Genomic DNA, 14,655 nt, shown 5'->3' with positions numbered 1-14,655 from the left:
TAGCAGCCCCCAGCCCCCAGTCCCTAGCACAGGCCAGGGCATGTGGGGTGTGGCTGGAGCCGGCAGGATAGACTGGCCAGCCTCTGGGCACCTCCCTCAAGCTGATACTGCAGGTGCCCGGTGTGGAGCTCTGGGGGCTTTAAGAGACATGGAATGGATAGAAGGCTTAGCCTGGGGCGGAGCTTGGCCAAGCCACTCAAGGCTCTTTCATGGAAATGGTGACACCCCTGGGGACCCCTTGGAAGCTGGTAGCATTTTCTTCTTGCAGCTGCTTAGCCTCATACTTCACCGTGAACTTATACCTGGGTACCCCAACTCTCCATCCTCCCAACAACTCCTCTTCCCATTTCCAGGAGCCCCACAGGCTCTGAGAGGGCCCCATTGACAGGAGCCTAGTGGGGAGAGGGCTGGAAAGAAGCCCCTGGGACCCCACTCCACTCACCTCCCAGGCATCCTCTGCTCCCTAGACTTCCTACCTGCTGCCTCAGTCCACAACCCCAAGTCTGGAAAATGGGTGACCAGGGTAGTGAGATTCCCAGGAAGTAGCCACTCACCCTTTAAGACTTCCCAAGGTCTCCAGTGGGAAAATGAACAAGAAGTCTCTATTTCACCCACCTACACAAGGTGTGGCCTTGGCCAGTTAATTCCTTTGAGCTTCAGTGTTAAAAGGGTCCCAACCTATCAAGGGGTTTTGTGAGTCAAAGGCAATACAGATTTGTGAAGTACTTGTAAAGAACAGAAAACTTAAGATTTCATTTTGAACACTAAGAACATTCTGTAGGCACAAAACATTTTTTGACCTGGAAGACTGTTGAAAGAGCAGGCAGCTTCCTAGGCCTTCAGGAAAACGCTCTTTGTCATGGATAGAATTTTGGCTGTTAAAATGGATGGATGGGTGACGACAAGATGTAAAAGATTTAAAAATGTGCAGATGTTAAGTTTTTCTGATTGTGAAACACTTAGGGCTGGGGCTTGGTGCCAGGAAGTGCTTGCACAGCTGTGTGAGTGTGGGAAGCACAGCCCACGGGTTTCCAAAACTGACCCAGCAAACAGCTCACAGCAGGAGGAGGGCCTTAGCAGGAGGCATCCCTAGCCCTAGATGTTGGCCATTCACACACCTGCTGGCCCCTCCAAACAAGACATGAAATAATCAGGTATTACCAAGTAAGATACATGATAGACAACCTTACCTACCTGACCCCACCCCATTCCTGACCACTGCCCAATCCCTGACCCTGATGGGATTCCCCAACCTCTATCTCCTGCCCAGCCCTGACTCTCACTCCATATTTAACCCTAAAATGCCTGCTCCAGAAGCCATAGACCTAAGTCCCCTCTTCTGCCATCTAAATATTCGGGCCCTGAAGACCAGCCTCTGGCCCCCTGCTGAATGCCTGGTTCATCTTTGCCAAAACCCCTTTGTTATCAAGTTTTATAACCCCGTACACCACTGGTTGGATGCCTTCAGCATCAGTGCCTGAAACCCAAGGCCTTCCTTCCTGTTTCCTTATGGTTCTCTCTGAAATATGGTCTGGTGGCAAGGGTAAAGCAAAACATGAAGGTGATATAGCTTTGTGGTTGACATGGCTTTAGCATATTAGCTGAGGCTGGGTTTGAATCCCAGCACTGTCACTTTCTAACTCTATGGCCTTGGTGGAAATTGCTAAATCTCCCTGAACTTCAGTGTCCTCATGTCTTAGGGCTCCTGTGGGGATCCTTTGGGGCTCCTGGCACACGGGTGAAGTACCTAATTGGCTCCTAGCACCAAAATTATAGCAATGCTGTTACTATACCATTTTAGAAATGAGAAGTCAGGCTCAAGATAGCCACTTACAAATGGCAAGGCAAGGCCATTTGCATTCTAGTCAACCTTAACAGGCTACCAAAGGGAAAACGATGGTGGCTGGAGGTAATACAACCTCATCAAAGACCACATGGCCTCTCAGTGCCTGTGCTCAAGAGCTCTCCTTACAGATAGAGCTCAGGCCAGGCAGTTTTGAGTCAAACCAGTCTAGATGTCTGGTAGGCTGAGGCTTCAGCGTCCCATGTGGAAGGGGTGGGACCAGGATGTCAGGCCTGGATCCATCATTGACTTAGCCATACACCGCCCACCAGTGACATCACTCCAGGGCCCTGGGGCCATTGGATTGAGGGAGAAAGGTGGCTCTGACCCACACCAGATGCCCTTGGGGGCAGGACATACTCAAGAGCAAAGAGAAGGTCTTCTTCTCTTCTCCCTTAAATATAGATCTTCCTTAAATATAGTCAAGTGGTACAGCCAGAGGGGAGAACAAATGGGTAACATTTATCAAACCTATGTACCTGTGACCCAGCAACCCGAAATCAATTCTCATAGAGGGCCATAAAGACTTAGCTCCTCAAAGCATGGTCCCCAGGACTAGTGGTAGAGGCATCACCTGGGAGCTTGTCAGAAATGCAGTGTCTTCTGTCCACCTCAGACCTGATGAATCGGAGCCTGCATTTTAACAAGATCCCAGATGATACAAGTGCATACTAAAGTTTGAAGAGCACTACGTAAGAGGAGTATGTTTGAGAATGATTATTGCAGTGTTACTGGTGGTAGCAGGAAGATAGGAAGAGTAAAGCATGGTGGATGAATACCATGGAGTGGAGGCAGCGGTTAGAAGAGGGTAGATCTTAAAAGGCCAGTGTTGAGGGAAAAGAAACTGCATGAGAAGTAATACAATTCCTTTTACACAAATTTGAAATGCATGCCAGCCAAACAAGATACTATCTCTTTTACAAAAATACATAAAAACAAAAGATAAACAGAATGGAATGGCCAATTCAACAGCAGGCGAATGGGCTTGGGGCATAAAGATAAAAGGGAATAAAGTGAGGGACCTTGCAGAGATGAAAAATGATGTCATGAACATAATTCCCGAAATTCCTTTAAATCCATTTAGAGTTAAAAGGCTTCAGATTGCAAACCTGGGGAGGAGACCAAACACACTAATATGAAGGAGTGTCTAAGCCTTTCTGGTTTCCGCCAAGAAGGGAGAGCTGCCAGGACAGGCCCACTGGGTTGAGAACTCTGCCTGCCCTCCCCCACACACCCCCACCCCACCCCCACCCCACCCCGCAGCCTGCTCTGATGGGGGCAGGGTGGGGGCGGGGATCCAGCCATCCGTGTGGCCTGGCCAGAAATAATCAGGTCAGTGGGTGGAAGGAAGGCAGGGAGTGGGGGGTGGGAGAGTGTGGGGGGGGGGTGCGGTCAGCCTCGAGGGGCCTTGCGTCTGAGAGAGCAGAGTCCAAGGCTGATTGGTGAAGAGCTCGACAGAGGCGGGCATACACTACCTTGGGGGGGCGGGGTGGGGGCTGAGAGCAGGAGCGCTGGGCAGGACTTCCTCCCCCCACCACTCCTGCCGCCAGGAACAAGGGGCAATGAGCGGGAGCGGCCTGGAGGCGGACGGGCCCGAGAGGGTGGCATCAACGGGGCCCAGTGAGGCTGGGGCCACCCCTTGCCCCTTGAGATGGAGCAGTCAGTGGCCACCCTGAGCGAAGGAGAGAGGGTCACGGGGAGGAGGAGGCCGCGCGGAGCCCCGGGACCGACTAAGGGCGGGCGGCGGAAGCTGGGAGCGTGTGGCGCTCCCTCGGGCTCGAGGGCGAGGTTACCGTGGAGATGAGTGAGGCTGGGGGTGGGGAAGGGGCTCATGGGACAGAGCAATCAGCGACCACAGGGAAGAGAGAGAGCAGAGGGTAATGCGCCGGCGCTGCCCGCGGTGGACGTCCAAGGAGGCGCCAGAGAAGGAAGGGGAAGGTCGAAGGGGCACGGTGAGGCGGGAGGGAAGCCTCGTCTGACAGCAGTCAGGGACTACGATGGAGATAGAGACAGCTGGCGTCGGGGACCGAGGCCGGCTGTGGGGTGCAGGGCACTGAGGACGCTCTTCCCCAGGCTCAAGGAGGCAGGAGATGGGCGAAGGCGGAGGCTGGAGGGAGGCCAGGTGGCGTGTTGACCCTGGGGACAGAGAGGAGCGGGCGAAGGCCTGAGATTGGAAAGACCCAAGCCTAGTCAGGTGTCCAAGGACCGTGAGCACCCAAAGGTGCGCCCTATCCTGGAGCATCGACGGCCCCCGGATTGCAGCACCGGAAGCCCGGCTACCGACGGTGCAAGGCGCGTCCCCTGGCGGAGATCTCCCGCCCTGGCAACAAAAAGTCAGTGGTGGGGGCCTGGACACCAGCATTCAGACAAGGGCAGCTCCTGTGGCCAGGGAGGGGCACCTCGGGCCCGTTTTGTCAAAGTGGGAGCTTCGTGGACACCTCATCTCTTACCTCAAATCTCCAGCCTGGGTCCTTGTGTACCCCGTCTTTCTTCACATCAGGGTCCTGGAGGCATCAGTGGCAGAAACCCTGAGACTCCTGGGTAAGGAAGGGCCCAATCTAGCCGGTTTCACTGTATCTCCGGCTCCTGGCCCAGCCCAGTCCCCTTGGGATAGAGTTGTCTTTGTGAAGTTCCGCAGAGTCTGGACCCAATCAACTTTTAACAAGTTTTGTTATGTGTTTTTTTCCCTTCTGCTGAGCAAAACATCTCCATCTATATTCTGGAACTAACCCTTGCTTTGCTTCCTTTATATTGATTCCTTACTTTTAAAGATTTTCTCTCTTAAAAATAAAGACTTGATTTAATATCTGTAGCTTCCACCATATTTTCTGGCCTGTGTCATTTCTCCTGTTGGTGGACATGTGGGTTGTTTCCAGGTTTTGGCTATTATAAATAAAGCTTCTGTGAATATTCTTGTTCAAGTCCTTAGGTGGATAGATGCACTCATTTCTCTTGGAGTGGAATTGTTGGGTTGTAGGGTATGTAAATATTCAGCTTTGGGAGATGCTGCCCAATAATTTCTGACGTGTAACAATTTGCAATCAGTTTCCAGTGCTTTTTCAGCCTGCCCATCTAATTTACTATTTGGGTCCCTGGCAACATGGGACATGACTCCTGGGGATGAGCCTGGGTCTAGCATGGTGGGATTGAGAACATCTTCTTGACCAAAAAGAGTGAAGTGAAATGAAACAAAATAAAGTTTCAGTTGCTGAGAGATTTCAAATGGAGTGGAGAGGTCACTCTGGAGGGCATTCTTATGCACTATATAGATCTCCCTCTTTAGTTTTTAGTGTATTGGAATAGCTAGAATGAAATACCTGTTGAACTGCAACCCAGTAGCCTTGATTCTTGAAGGCAATTGCTTAACTATGTAGCTTACATGATATGACTGTGTGATTGTGAAAACCTGGTCGCTCACACTCCCTTTATCCAGTGTATGGAAAGATAAGTAGAAAAATGGGGACAAAAACTAAATGAAAAATAGAGTGGGATGGAGGGGGATGGAATGTTTTAGGTGTTCTTTTTTACTTTTATTTCTTTTGGAATAAGGAAAATGTTCAAAAATTGATTCTGGTGATGGATGCACAACTGTATGATGGCACTGTGAACAACTGATTGTACACTGGATGGTTGTATGGTGTGTGAATATACCTCAATAAAACCATATTTAAAAAAAAAAAGACATCCTACAGAATAGGAGAAAACAGTTTCAAACCATATATCAGATAAGGGCTGTATCCAAAATATATAAAGGTAGATGTATTTAGACACTAAAATAAATTCAACACACAATCTATGCAAGGAACTGGGGTGAATAACAGAAGACAAGTTATCTGCTTTTGTTGGGAAACCTCCAGTTGGAATAAAGTTTTGGGGAAAAAAACCCACTGGTTTTCTTTTCTTAAAGGAAAATTTCCTCCCCAACCCAGAAAATAAAAGTCTATCAGCACAATTAAAGTGATCATACAACTTTTACTTCTTTCAGGAATATCTTGCTATAGCAAAGGAATGAATACTGGATCCATTCTTTAAAAACTTGAAGTGCTGCCAACACCCCAGCAGAGACGCTGAAGGCAACATTGAATTTGAAATATTTAAAGTGGATACAAAACTGTAGACAATTAAGTGCATTGTTGTGGGTGTAGTGCCCTTGGTAAAACATGTTTCCTGATATCCTACACAACAAATTTCCATCTGAATATGTACCAACCATTTTTGACAACTATGCAGTCCCAGTGATGATTGGTGGAGAGCCATATACTCTTGGACTTGTTGATAGTGCAGGGTAAGAGGATTATGACAGATTATGATCACCAAGTTATCCACAAAAAGATCTATTTCTAGTCTGTTTTTCAGTGGTCTCTCCATCCTCATTTGAAAATGTCAAAGAAAAGTAGGTACATGAGATAAGTCACCACTGTCCAAGACTCCTTTCTTGCTTGTTGGGACCTGAATTGATCTCAGAGATGACCCCTCTACTATTGAGAAACTTGCCAAGAACAAACAGAAGCCTATCACTCAGGAGACTGCTGAAAAGTTGGCCCATGACCTGAAGCCTGTCAAATATGTGGCATGTTTTGCACTCACACAGAAAAGTCTGAAGAATGTATTTGATGAAGCAATATTGGCTGCTGTAGCGCTTCCAGAACTGAAGAAGAGCCACAGGTGTGTGCTGCTATGCACATCTTTCCACAGATGGTGTTGGCATCGCATTAAAAGCAATGTTTAAATCAAATTAAAGATTAAAAATTAAAATTTGTTTCTGCAATATTGACAAATGCCCTGCACCTGCCCCCCCCCCCACACACACACACACCGTGTGAGACAAGGCCCATAGGTATCGCCCCGCCTCCTCCCAGTACTATTTAATTTTGAGTAATTGAGTATCGTCAGAAAAGTGATCAGTGCTAGTTTTTGTTTTGTTGTTTCAAAAAAATTTTTTTGGGTTAGAAAAAAACCTAGCTTCTATGTTTGAGAGGGAGTCAATGGAAGATTGTCTTATTAAGTGACTTGTCAGTGGTCAAATACTGGTTTTCGAGACCATGAAGTTTGAGAAGTTGTCATGCTAAATTACCAAATAATGTGTTTATGCAATGAAGCAACATATGATTTTCATCACTTTTACATCTCAAAACAAAGACCAGGTGTTATGGGTTGAATTGCATCCCCCCTCAAAAGATATATTGAAGTCCTAATCCGCTAGAACCTCAGAATGGGACCTTATTTGGAAATAGGGTCATTGTAGATGGAATTAGCTAAGACGAGGTCATCCTGGACTAGGGTGAGCCCTTAATCCAATATGACTGGTGTCTATCACAAAGAAACAGCAGACAGACACCGGACCAACCACAAAAAGCTAGAAAGAGGCAAGGAAGGATTCTCCCCTAAATGATTCAGAGGGGGCATGAGCCTTACCCTCATGACTGCCTTGATTTCAAACTTCTAGCCTCCACAACTGTGAGACAATTTCTTTCTACCACAGTTTGTGGGACTTTGTTACCATAGCCCTAAGAAACTGAGATACCAGGAAATGTTTTAAATGCAAGTAATGACTTGTAACTGGCTTTTTCTTAAGTTCCTTGTTTCCCAATCATGACTAAAACCTCTAACCTCTAGAGAAATTATCAACCCAGATTTTTAAAAGTGTTTTGAACTGTACGCTTACATGATAATAAAATGAAAATAAACTAATCTTATCTCCTTCATTCTTACATCATATTTCAAATTCAAAGATAGGCTACAGTAATTGTTTAAGGCTGTAAGACAGTTTTAAGGACAAAAGGTGTTGGGATGGCTTCCAGGAAGATGATGGATTAGGACAGACAGAGCAAAACTCTCTTCCATGAAAAATACCAAGTAAAGGACAGAAAGCACCCCAGAGTAGCAGTTCCAGGGTTCCACCAGCTGGGCAGGGACTTCTACACCCATAGTGAATGTGTACATGGAAAAACCAAGAGACTGTGTTTAAGACTGGTGAGTGTTCAGCCCAGAACACTGCCAGGGAACAGGTGGTTGGAGCCAGCTGATGAACATGGAGGGGAGCAGCCGTCCACACCCTGTGCACCCTTCTCAGCTCTTGGCTCAGGTGATAACCTTTCTCAGATCTGCGGCCAAGAGCCCTCATACTAGGGACTGGTGGTTGGAGCAAGCAGACAAGCATGGAATGGGGCAGCTTTCCACATCCCATGCAGCCATCTTTGCAGTTGGCTGGAGAGAGAACCCTTCACAGCCCCAAAGCTGAGCGCTTCCTTGAGGGAATTCGAGCTTCAACGGGCTTGTGCCAGCATCCACTCCTCCTCTATGGAAGCCTGCGTTGTGCACAGCCTAGAGGCAAGGGCACTGTAAGGAAGTGCCAGGAGCCCTCCCCCAATCCCAAGGACTCATGAGTGCATAGCAGACAGGAACCGTGGGGTATTTGAGCTGGAAGGTGAGACGTGCAGCTCTTCAGCCCCAGAATACTCCTCCTAAAGCCCCAGAAATGGCTGGGACCACTGTGTCCTGGAGTGGACTCCCTGCCAAACTGAGCAGGTACACATCCCCACCCACAGGGCTGGCAGTCCCCAGTGCATGTGGGAAGTTGGTGCACTGATTTGACTTCCACATGGTTTGGACCCCTCTCAGTGCATAGACAAATTTGGGGAGAACTGGCTTCAGGATAAGAGGTGATTCAAGAGTGCCATCTCTTGGTAGGTCAAACAAAGTAAACTCCACCAAGCTGTAGCTCTGCCAAATTATAGATGAATGCTCAAATAATTCTGCATATCCTAAAAGAACCCTATCAAGACAAGATAAGCAAATGCCAAGAGGCCAAAAACAACAGAAAATTATAAAGCATATGAAGAAACCAGAAAATATGGATAACCCAAATGTCCAAATTAAAAAGCCAAAGGAGACACAGAACTTGGAGCAATTAATCAAAGAAGTACATGCAAATATCAGTGTCATGGCTCAGGATATAAAGGAAATGCAGAAGACCCTAGAAGAGCATAAAGAAGAATTTTCAAGAGTAAATTTTAAAATAATGTATTTTATGGAAATAAAAGATACTGTTGATCAAATTAAAAATATTCTTGAGACACATAACAGCAGATTTGAAGAGGCAGAGGAATGAATTAGCGACCTCGAGGACAGGACAACAGAAGTCAAAAGCATAAAAGAACAAATGGTGAAAAAAACTGAAAAATTTGAAATGGAGCTCAGGAAAATGATGGACAACATGAAGCTCACAAAGATAAGAATCACTGGTGTTCCAGAAGGTAAAGAGAAGAGTATAGGGTTAAGAGGAGTATTTGAAGACACTGTTGGGGAAAACTTCCCAACCCTTCTAAATGACAGAAATATGCAAATCAAAGATGCTCAATGAACTCCAAATAGAATAAATCTATTTATTCCAAGACATATTCTCATCAGATTGTCAAATGCTGAAGAGAAGAAGAAAATTCTGAAAGCAACAAGAGAGAACTGATTCACTACATACAAGGGAAATAAAATAAGACTAAGTACTGACTACTCAGCGGGCACCATGGTGGCAAGAAGGCAGTGGAATGACATATTTAAGATTCTGAAAGAGAAAAATTGCCAACCAAGAATTCTTTATTCAGCAAAGCTCTCCTTCAAAATTGAGGGAGAGCTTAAAATTTTCACAAACAAATGCTGAGAGAATTTGTTAACAAGAGACCTGCCCTACAAGAAATACTAATGGGAGCTCTACCAGCTGAGAAAAAAAGACAGGAGAGAGAGGCTTGGAGAAGGGCACAGAACTGAAGAGTATTAGTAAAGGTAACTTAAAGGAAATAGAGGGAAAAAATAGATCTGACAAATAAAAACCAAAGGATAAGATGGTTGGTTCAAGAACTGCCTTCACAGTAATAACACTGAATGTGAATAGATTAAACTCCCTAATTAAAAGATACAGATTGGCAGAATGGATTAAAAAATATGAACCATCAATATGCTGTTTACAAGAGACTCATCTTAGACCCAGTTACACAAAGAGACTGAAAGTGAAAGGATGGAAAAAAATATTCCACACAAGCTACAGCCAAAAGAAAGCAGGGGTAGCAGTACTAATCTCAGATAAAAGACTTTAAATGCAAGGATGTCATAAGAGACAAAGGAGGACACTATATACTAATAAAAGGGACAATTCACCAAGAAGAAATAACAATCATAAATGTTTATGCACCCAATCAAGGTGCTCCAAAGTACCTAAGAGAAACACTGGCAAACCGACGGAAACAATAGGTGTTTCCACAATACACATGAAAGACTTCAATACACCACTCTCTTCTACAGATAAATCAACCAGACAGAGGACCATTAAGGAAACTGAGAACCTAAACAATGTGATAAACAAATCAGACTTAATGGACATGTATAGAGCATTACATCCCAAAAAACCAGGATATACATTCTTCTCTAGTGCTCATGGAACTTTCTCCAGGATAGATCATATCTAAAGCAAGCTCAATAAATTTAAAAAGATTGAAATTATTCAAAGCAAATTCTCTGACCACAATGGAATGCAACTAGAAGTAAACAGACATCAACGATCTAGAACATTCACAAATATCTGGAGGTTAAACAACACACTCCTAAACAATCAGTGGGTCAAAGAAGAAATTGCAAGAGAAATTGCTAAATATCTTGAGATGAATGAAAACAAGAACACAACATATCACATAACATATCAAAACTTACGGGAGGCACTGAAGGCAGTATTGAGGGGGAAATTTACAGCTCTAAATGCATACATTGAAAAGGAAGAAAGAGCTAAAATTAAAGAACTAATGGAACAACTGAAGAAGCTAGAAAATGATCAGCAAACTAATCCTCAAGCAAGTAGAAGAAATAACTAGAATTAAAGCAGAATTAAATAATATGAAGAACCAAAAAACATTTGAGAGAATAAATAAAACCAAAAGTTGGTTCTTTGAGAAGATCAACAAGATTGACAAACCCTTAGCTAGAATGACAAAGTAAAAAAGAGAGAAAACCCAAATAAACAAAATAATAAATGAGAGGGGGGACATTATTGTGGATCCTGAAGAAATTTTAAAAATCATATGAGGATATTATGAACAACTGTATGCTAACAAACTAGACAACTTAGAGAAAATGGATAATTTCCTGGAAACACATGAAAAACCTGGACTGACCAGAAAAGAAATAGAAGACCTCAACAAACCAATCACAAGCACAGAGATTCAACCAGTCATCAAAAAGCTTGCCATAAATAAAAGCCCAGGGCCAGATGGCTTCACAGGGGAATTTTACCAAAGTTTCTAAAAAGAATTGACAACATTCCTACTCAAACTCTTTCAAAAAAATTAAGAAAACGGAATACTACCTAACTTATTTTATGAAGCCAACATCACTCTTATTGCTGACAGGGCGACACTGAAATGAAACACAGACACAAAGTTAAGATTTAAGGGAGCAGGGGACCCACTGCATCGTGTGCCAAGTGGGTGCTGATGCACCTGTGCTCCAGTTATTTATTCGTTTGTTACACAAAGCTAGACTATGCTACGTGATCAAAAGCATTCAGGGTCTCTCAGATATTAATCTTTACATCCTGCTGCAGATAAGAAGGAACAATCTGGGGTCAATGGTTAACGCTGCTGTCATAGTCACAAGACACACATCTTTACAAGGCGTGCCTACATGGCGTTCCATGCAGGCTTGTGGCCCAGCATTCCAGGCCACCACCCCGGACATGGTCTAAGTGACATGAAAAGCTTGGTTCCCCACACACTCCAATACCAAAACTAGAGATGCTACAAGGAAGGAAAACTCCAGGTCAATCTCCTAATGAATATAGATGCCAAAATTCTCAGCAAAATACTTGCAAATTGAATTAAAAAACACATTAAAAAAATCATACACCATGACCAAGGGGGTTCATCCCAGGCATGCAAGGGTGGTTCAACATAATGAAATCAATCAATGTAATACAACACATTAACAAATCAAAAGGGAAAAATCAAATGATCATCTCAATAGATACTGAAAAAGCATTCAACAAAATTCAGTATTATTTTTTGATAAAAACACTTCAAAATGTAGAAATTGAAGGAAACTTCCTCAATATGATAAAGGGCATATATGAAAAACCCACAGCCAGCATAGTAGTCTATGGTGAGAGACTGAAAGCCTTCCCTCTAAGATCAGGAATGAGACAAGGATGCCCGCTGTTACCACTGATGAATTCAACATTGTGCTAGAAATTCTAGCCAGAGCAATCTGGCAAGTCAAAGAAATAAAAGGCATTCAAATTGGAAAGGTGGAAAGGAAGAAGTAAAACTGCCATTATTTGCAGATGATATGATCTTATATTTGGAAAACCCTGAGAAATCGATGACACAGCTACCTGAGCTAATAAACAAATTCAGCAAAGTGGTGGGATATAAGATTAATGCACGTAAGTCAGTAATGTTCCTATACACTAGAAATGACCTAACTGAAGAGACACTCAAGAAAGATTCCATTCACAATAGCAACTAAAAAATCCAAGTACCTAGGAATAAACTTAACCAAGGTTGTAAAAGACCTCTACACAGAAAATCACATAACTTTACTAAAAGAAATAAAAGGGGACCTAAAGAGATGGAAAGATATTCCATGTCCATGGATAGGAAGGCTAAACGTCATTAAGATGTCAATCCCACTCAAACTGATCTACAGATTCAGTGAAATACAAATCCAAATTCCAACAGCCTACTTTGCAGACTTGGAAAAGCTAGTTATTAAATTTATTTGGAAGGGAAAGGGGCCTTGAATTGCTAAAAATATTCTCAAAAAGAAAAACAAAGTGGGAGGACATACACTTCCTGACTTTGAAGACTACTCTAAAATCACAGTATTCAAAACAGCATGGTATTGGCACAAAGATAGACATATTGATCAATGGAATCAAATTGAGAATTTGGAAATAGACCCCCTGATCTATGGTCTACTGATTTTTTATAAGACCCTCAAATCCAATGAACTGAGACAGAACAGTCTCTTAAACAAGTGGGGCTGCGAGAACTGGATATCCACATCCAAAAGAATGAAAGAGGACCTGTACCTCACACCCCATACAAAAATTAACTCAAAGTGGATCAAAGACCTCAATATAAAAGACAGTACCATAAAACTCCTAGAAGATAACGTAGGAAAACATCCTCAAGACCTAGTATTAGCAGGTCGCTTCTTAGACCTTACAGCCAAAGCACAAGCAATGAAAAAAAAAATAGATAATGGGAATTCTTCAAAATCAAAAGCTTCTGTACCTCAAAGGAATTTGTCAAAAAGGTGAAGAGGCAGCCAACATAATGGGAGAGAATATGTGGAAAAAATGTATCTGATAAGAGACTCATATCCTGTATATATAAAGAAATCCTACAACTCAACAATAGTACAAACGGCCCAATTATAAAATGGGCAAAAGAAATGAAAAGACATTTCTCCAAGGAAATACAAATGGCTAAAAAACACATGAAAAAATGTTCATCTTCATTAGTTATCAGGGAGATGCAAATCAAGACCACAATGAGATGTCATCTCACATCAATAAGAATGGCTGTCATCAAACAAACAGGAAACTTCAAATGCAGAGAGGATGTGGAGAAATTGGAACTCTTATTCATTGCTGGTGGGACTGTATAATGGTATAGCCACTCTGGAAGACATTTTGCTGGTTCCTCAGAAAACTAGATATCGAGTTACCCTATGATCCAGCAATTCCACTTCTCGGTATATACACACAAGATCTGAAAGCAGTGACATGAACAGGTATTTGCACACCGATGTTCATCGTGGCATTGTCCACAATTGCTAAGAGATGGAAACAATCCAAATGTCCTTCAACAGATGAGGGGATAAACAAAATGTGGTATACACATATGATGGAATACTATGCAGCAGTTAGAAGAAACAAGGTCCTGAAACATATGACAACATGGATGGACCTTGAAGACATAATGTTGAGTGAAATAAGCCAGACACAAAAGGAAAGCTATTGTGTTACCACTCATACCAATTCCATGAAAAATGTAAAATAAATGTCTTATAATGTAGAATAAAGGGGACCTAGAAATAGACAGAAACTAGTGAAGGGGGAATGATAACCTAAAATGTACAGATATGATAATGACGGTGAACTTAATTGTATGGGAATTATGTGTGACTATGGTTTGTTAATGGGATTATAAGTATCAGTGATACATTAAAGATGGACATGTTTGTAAGTGGTTGTTTAAAGGCATGTAACCCACAGAGTAGAACCACAAACCTAAATAAGTGTTAGCGTGATATACTTATAAGGTATGACACTGGTGCAGAGGATTAACAACAGAGTGGTAAGGGAAAACTACCCATTACATAATATAGACTATATTTAATAGGAATATCTTACCAACACTACATTAATACTAGGGATGAATAATTAGCAGTTGATAAAAGCTCTGGAATGTAGATACTTGCTTAAAATTGAGAGTGATGGTGATTGTACAACTAAGTGAAGATAATGTAAGAAACTGACTGTTTATCTTGGGATAAAATATATATCAAGTGAAATTAAGAACACACTACCTAATGAATCAAGCCCTTGACTTGAGGCTTGCTCTTGTGAAACTTAGGGTTGTAAATGGGAGGCTGAGCCCTTACTATAATTAAGCCTAAGAGGCACATCCAGGGAGCTTCTTTTATTGCTCAGATATGGCCTTTCTCTCTCTAAACCCAAATTGGCAAATAAATTCATTAACCTCTCCCCCCATGAGGGACATGATTCCCAGGGGAATGAATCTCCCTGGTGACGTGGGACATGA

General features: G+C 43.1%; 1 pseudogene; it reads left to right on the top strand.

Annotated features, from left to right (window-relative positions):
• Window positions 1–3,723: 3,723 nt before the first annotated feature.
• LOC119515262 lies at window positions 3,724–6,572 on the top strand (annotated as a pseudogene).
• The last annotated feature ends 8,083 nt before the right edge of the window (window positions 6,573–14,655 follow it).

This window comes from Choloepus didactylus, chromosome 19 (assembly GCF_015220235.1).
Source record: "Choloepus didactylus isolate mChoDid1 chromosome 19, mChoDid1.pri, whole genome shotgun sequence".
Lineage (NCBI taxonomy): Eukaryota > Metazoa > Chordata > Mammalia > Pilosa > Megalonychidae > Choloepus > Choloepus didactylus.
Note: the sequence above shows the minus strand (reverse complement) of the source record. Positions and strands in the feature narration are given on the sequence as shown.